This window comes from Limulus polyphemus, unplaced genomic scaffold (genome assembly GCF_000517525.1).
Source record: "Limulus polyphemus unplaced genomic scaffold, Limulus_polyphemus-2.1.2 Scaffold566, whole genome shotgun sequence".
Lineage (NCBI taxonomy): Eukaryota > Metazoa > Arthropoda > Merostomata > Xiphosura > Limulidae > Limulus > Limulus polyphemus.
In genome coordinates, this window is record NW_013666176.1 from 83784 (window position 1) to 91207 (window position 7424).

Genomic DNA, 7424 nt, shown 5'->3' on the forward strand with positions numbered 1-7424 from the left:
GTCACACATTGTTTCTTAGCCGTGTGTGTGTGTGTGTGTGTGTGTGTAGTTTTGACAGTAGAACGTTGGTCATAGAATGAAGCTAAATTCTCTTTGCCCTAATTAACTATTGTTTTGGGAAATTTCCTTTGGTGTCGCATGCACTTTCTCGTAGGAAAGATTGTTGTGTAGTATGTAGAGCACACTATGTAAAAGTGGACGACAATCTTAGCTATTGGAGGATCAGCTGTGTCCTTCTCATTTACTGATGAATGATCAACATGTGCACTGTGGGGATGATGATATACAATTGTGTTTTTATGGTGGTGCTCTCTCTCAGTCTGGGAGAATAGTGTTATTTTTTAAGAAATCTCTTTTTCCTAAACCTAGTCTTAAGCGCTGTCAAATTATTCATTACACTCGTTTATACTGATTGTCTTTGTGAATTAAATAAAGGTTACTTTCCACTTTGTTTACATTGTGTTTAGTCTTTTTCTTACGACAAACAACATATTCTGTGATACCGTACGGATTCAAACCAGTTCCGAAATCTAGAACTGTACTACAAGGCCGACCCACACTCTCGTGACGTTGTATAGACCCTAGTCAAGTGTCTGTTTCAATTTTCTTTTCTCACTAATTATGATTCTATTTCTCATGAGAGAACGAATAGCTTTAAACGGCATTTTTGCTGTCGTTTTCAGGTATTTGGATTAATAGTTTTTCATCGAATTCAAAACTGTTACAAAGTGTTATTTCATTAATTTTTAAACTTATTTTCAATGATAGTATGAACTAGGATAATGAAATATATTTTAAACTTTGGTATAGTGAAAAGACAACCATATAAAATGACCTGAATCGACTCAATTCATTAACTACCAAAGACAGACGTAAAGATATTTCAAGAAACTTGCTTTTTTGATCTGTTTTTATTTGACGTGTATTTATTGTAGCAAATAACTGGACAAGCTGACAAAAGCTTGAAAATTTTCTTCGCCTTGGTCGAATTGTTTTCGACTGGCTACCTTTCTGAGATATTCTACGCGCGTTTGGATTGCTTCTCCCTGTTGTTAAACGAAAAACTGTTGGAAAATTATTTTTCTCAAATCATTTCTTTACTGGATGAACAGCAATTCACTGAACTGCACGTGAACTCGAAACAAGACTTATAAAACCTAATATGTTATGTTGGCTCATTTGTTTGTAAAATGTACAATGACAGCTGACTTTATTATTGGTTAAAAAGTCAGTACTTTACCTTTATTTATACACATAACACGCTTGATTGTACAGAAACTGATATTGGCTGTCACATTAATGTTTATATTTAGTTATTATTTTACCAACAAAACGTGTTTAATAATAATAATATTCACAATCAAAGTTTCATTAGAAATATAACTGGGCTGATGACTATGCATACCAAATTAATAAAAATAATAATTATGATCCCAGTGTCATTAGATACGTAACTGAGCTGATGACTATTGGGATCATAATTATTATTTTTATTAATTTGGTATGCATAGTCATCAGCTCAGTTACGTATCTAATGACACTGGGATCATAATTATTATTTTTATTAATTTGGTATGCTTGTCATTAGATATGTAACCGAGCTGATGACTATGCATACCAAAATAATAGAAATGCTACAAAAATTACTGCTTAAGTTTGAATGTTAAATGAGTAATTATTGATATTCCAGAATTTGGAGAATTATAAAATTTTCAGATGTCGAGGAACAACGTTTTCGTGGTTTCTATGAAATCATTCAATTTTTATTGTTCTTATTCAATGCCTATAATATCCTGGTCGATGAATTTTTAAAACACATTTTGTGTTGGAATATATATATATAATATCACCCTCAGCTGTGAGCTAATACTTATAACATATAAGATTTTTTTAGCGATTCTGTTTCTTCCTATCAGAACCCTAACTCCATTCCATGGTTACTCACGTTGTATAACGACATTGTAGTAGGATTTGTTTGTTTGTTTTAAATTTCGCGCAAAGCCATATGAGGGCTATCTGCGCTAGCCGTCCCTAATTTAGCAGTGTAAGACTAGAGGGAAGGCAGCTAGTCATCACCACCCACCGCCAACTCTTGGGCTACTCTTTTACCAACGAATAGTGGGATTGACCGTCACTTTATAACGCCTCCACGGCTGAAAGGGCGAGCATGTTTGGTGTGACGGGGATTCGAACCCACGACCATCAGATTGCGAATCGAGCGCCCTAACCCTAGCCATGCCGGGCCTTGTAGTAGGAAGACTCGACTTTGGACAGTTATCCTCGACTTGAAATTTAACAGCTCTTGTTAAATATAAAGATTTTGATATAATAAAATTAATTATTTAAATTTTTAAAATAAAATACACAAAATAAAGGTAACTATAGAAATATATAACGTAATGATTAAGAAATGAGAATATATAAATGATTAATAAACACCTAAAATATTTTCACGAACTTTATCCACCACCTGTATAGTTGTTAGAGCCTTAATTAGGTTCAAATATTAATGAACAAAAATACTATCTACAGTCTACTTAAAAAGTTAAGCAGCAAAAACTGACAACAGTAATTCTTATGAAAGAAATAGTTATAAGATTTAAGAAATTCTTTTTTGTGCTTTTCTGTAGATTTCAGGTGATTGTTAATTGTTACTCTGTTGCTACCATATGAGTTCTAGAATATTTCTCCCTAATAACAAAACTGAAACCGAATTAACAGATCTCCACAGCTTCAAGTTGTCTAAGCCACGAATTTCTGTACATTTTTTGGATAAAATTGTTTGTTTGTTTGTTATGAATTTTTTTTTCATTATTGCTCTCCGATAGTTCAGCAGTAAGTCTAAAAATTGGATTTCGATACCCGTGCTGGGCAAAGCACAGTTAATCCAAACAAACTTTCTTTATCACATTGAGTGAAGCAAATTATTTATTGATATATTTTATTCGATGAAATAAAAAAAAGGAACTTAACGTACTGTTTTCAAAACAATAAATCTTAGTTACGTCTCAAGAATCATGTTGCTTAGCTATATATATGCGTATTTTTAATGCGTGATATACGTTTATGAACCCTGATTTTATGGCTCACTTTAAGACGTTTTACACTGAAATCTTTTTTTTATTTATGTATTGAATTTTTATACCCCTTCTCTTCTTTCTTGTTTTTAAGAATAGAACACTATACATGAGGCTGAGGATGGTTGTTATGAGTGACAATCTGACTTGACACTCCAGTTGCTACATATGTTCTATCCGTTACTTCGTGTCAACAAAAGGCTCGCTATATATTTGTATTCTTGAAAAAGAAAAATGATAATCAGGCAGTGAGTTTAGAGTTCAGAATACAAACTAAAGTTATGTATTATGCTTCTCATCATGTCATGTTGTTTAGTAGTGCGTTGTTTGAAGACCCCAAGTTCGTACCTGTCTCAGATGACACACATTTTTAGGTTCCTTATCAAAATTCTACTTCTGTTGTAACGGCTGACCATAAATAAAATATGTCTAACCTAAACAAGCCAACTGATGCATTCACAGCGGTTAAAGTTTACAACACGTCATACGCAACATAACAAGAAACGTCTTCAGCATACGTTCCTCAGAACAAAAGGTGTTCTAGTCGTTGATATAAATCACCTTCATTGGAGATTTATTACTAAGATGCAAAATAACATCAGTAAAAATACACCTGTTTTCTTCGTGTGTTTTTTTTCTCTGTTTTATAGTAGTTTTTGACGACTACAAACACCACTGTTGTCAAGGTTCTAAAGCTTCAGTCTGGTTAACAAGTTTAACGTATTGTTAATATTACCTAACTTATCAATATAAAAGTTTTGTTGACATCATAGAATAAAGTAAAGTACCTATTTTTATATACAACAGAATATCTAATTTGATGGTTGAATGTTCATATATTTGATTCATAAACATGTTCATTGCACGTATACTCTCAATTATACGGAACAGGTTTTGTTTCTTCTATTTCCGTACGTTTGATACTGTAATGTTGTAATACGCCTTATCAGGCACCCTGAAATCTCCGGGATCTTAAAACAGTTTTAAGGAACTTTTCGGCAGTGTTTATTAAGATCTTACTATTTACTGAATATCGAAACAATGAATGTTGGTGATTCCCTGTATTTTACGATTAGCTGGATGTTAAAAATTTATTTTTCAGCAATGTTTACAACGGATATTTTACATTCAGGTGTATATCGGAACAGGTTTTAATTTTTAGAACGTTTACTGATATTTCACAGTAATCTTTATTGATTTATTTCTTCCTGGTGGAACACATAACACCTTTTTCTTCACTTCCTTGGGTGTTAGGCGATATTAAACTTTCAAATAGAACCTAGGTCTGTTTTCCTTTATATTTGTGGTTGATTGATCATGTTTTACATTAATGTAGATTAAAATAAAATGTTTTATTAAACCAAACTATCTATCATCTAATTAAAATCGGTGAATTTTAATTTTAAACTTTCAGTAATTATAACCAACACTTCCCTACAGTCATGTTTGTTACTCTGGGAAATACCATTGAATTTCGTTATTAATAAGTTTTTAAATAGGTGCCGAATGCGTTGTTCACTATTTTTCACAATCACATTCAGCTTTCAGATATAGCCTGACCTTACAAACCAATTCTGACTTTATAGACAATATTGCTTTCTCTAAAGAGGTGTCCAGTGAATAATTAAATACAAATTTGCGTGAGAAGGATTCTCGTTAGAGAGGTAACGAAGTGGGATGTTGGAATTTCAACTGTTATGCGCGTGTGGGCTAAACGTCAGGTCAAAGACTTCTAGGATTCAAATATAAACATCCCTAGTTTTCAGTTCCTAACAATAAGAAGGGTATCCAGCAGCACTCGCCGCCACAAGCGCTTTATCTACTTCTTTAGACTGAATAATGGGATTGACTATCCCCCTCTATAAGTTACCCACAGCTGAAAGCGAGGGAGCGTTTTCAACGGCACCACCTTTAAAACATTGGGCCTTTCGATACGTAGCCCGACACATTAACCACTAGGACAACCAGCGCCCTAGAAAAACATTAATTATTTTACAAACAGAAATGTTCGCGAAGGACTACACTCCGGCAGTTTTAGTTTTGTTATTGCGAGATATACAAAAAAATGGTTTGATTATTATTAATTGCACAGTAATTTAATAATTTTTTGTGCGAAGCTACACAAAGAGATACCTGCGCCATAGTTGTCCCTAGTTTTGAGCTGATAAACTGGAGATAAGGCAGCTAGTCAACAGCACCCAACACCAACTTTTGGGCTACTCTTGTCTGACCAAATGCGTGGACTGTCATTCTGATAACGCACTCACGGCCCCAAAGTGCGAAGCCTGATTTTGCGTAATCGTGACATGAACCACGAATCCTCGGATTCACATTACGAGCACTTTAACCACTAGGCCACGCCCGCCCTAGTTAGATTTTATGTTATATTGCTAAGCTTTTAACATTACGTCTTCGAAAAGTTGTACTGATATGGTTAATTAACGTATATTGCGCTATAAAAAAATCACTTCGACAAATCTTGAAGTAGGCGGCTTTCAGCGATCCCTGTAATAAGTACTATGAAAACAAACAAATAGGCAACGAAGTTCTCACTGCAAAGGTGAATCAAACGCTTAGTTTTGTTTTGAATTTCGCGCAAAAACTACACGAGGACTATCTGCACTAGCCGTCTCTAATTTAGCAGTGTAAGACTAGAGGGAAGGCAGCTAGTCATCACCACCCACCGCCAACTCTTGGGCTACTCTTTTACCAACGAATAGTGGGATTGACCATCACATTATAACACCCCCACGGCTGAACGGGCGAGCATGCTTGGTGTGACTGGGATTCGAACCCGCGACCCTCAAATTGTGAGTCGAGCGCCCTAACCACCTGGCCATGGCGGGCCCCAGCCGTAATGGAAACTCAGTTGTGTATATTAGCCTGACAATGTGTTCGAACAATAGATTTTTGTCAAATTTGAAGCTGCCTACTTCTATTCTATACTCGAATTGGATCGGGATTGACGATTCGTCGCATATACCTCATCAAAAGTCGATTCTTAGCCAATCATAAGACATTCTGTTCAAAGTAAACAACGAACTCGTGACGTGGTCCATAGGAGTCTTATTTGTAGACCCTCCAATTCATCTAAATTTACATCATATATATATGTATTCTTAATTAGATTATAGCTGTAAATGGATCACGATGATCTCCATTAGCACAGAATGTTTAAGCCCTAGTTTTCCATACTTAATTAATTATATCAGTTCCCTTCTACAGGTCTTCATGCTCTCCCACCTACCTATATCCTATTTATAAACCCAAATACTGAAATATTAAAACAATGAAATTAACTTTAAAAACGTTTGGTCGAACATGGTTGTTCCATTCGCGATGTTATTTCTATGAAGCACAAAAGCAAGTTGTTTTCAACTGAAAATTGGCTTCAGTGTTTGTCTTTTATGATTACTACACTTGACAACTTCAATTCACAAAAAATATGTGAAATGAAGGGCACAGTTATGTTGTGGACTAACTACAGTCGCTTGTGTAATAACATTTTTGTTTCATTTGAGATTTAAGTTATTGTGAAAATAGACAATTATCGACATTTTATGTCTTCGCGACCCACAGCTTTAGAGCAACAAGTACGACAATTATCAACATTTTATGTCTTCGCGATCCACAGCTTTAGAGCAACAAATACAAGAATTACCAACATTTTACGTCTTCGCGACCCACAGCTTTAGAGCAACAAATACGACAATTATCGACATTTTATGTCTTCGCGATCCACAGCTTTAGAGCAACAAGTACGACAATTATCAACATTTTATGTCTTCGCGACCCACAGCTTTAGAGCAACAAGTACGACAATTATCAACATTTTATGTCTTCGCGACCCACAGCTTTAGAGCAACAAGTCGATAATTCTCGTATTTGTTGCTCTAAAGCTGTGGATCGCGAAGACATAAAATGTTGATAATTGTCGTATTTGTTGCTCTAAAGCTGTGGGTCGCGAAGACATAAAATGTTGATAATTGTTGTACTTGTTGCTCTAAAGCTGTGGATCGCGAAGACATAAAATGTTGATAATTCTCGTGTATTTGTTGCTCTAAAGCTGTGGATCGCGAAGACATAAAATGTGGACAATTATCGACATTTTATGTCTTCGCGATCCACAGCTTTAGAGCAACAAATACGACAATTATCGACATTTTATGTCTTCGCGATCCACAGCTTTAGAGCAACAAATACGAGAATTATCGACATTTTATGTCTTCGCGATCCACAGCTTTAGAGCAACAAATACGAGAATTATCGACATTTTATGTCTTCGCGATCCACAGCTTTAGAGCAACAAATACGAGAATTATCGACATTTTATGTCTTCGCGATCCA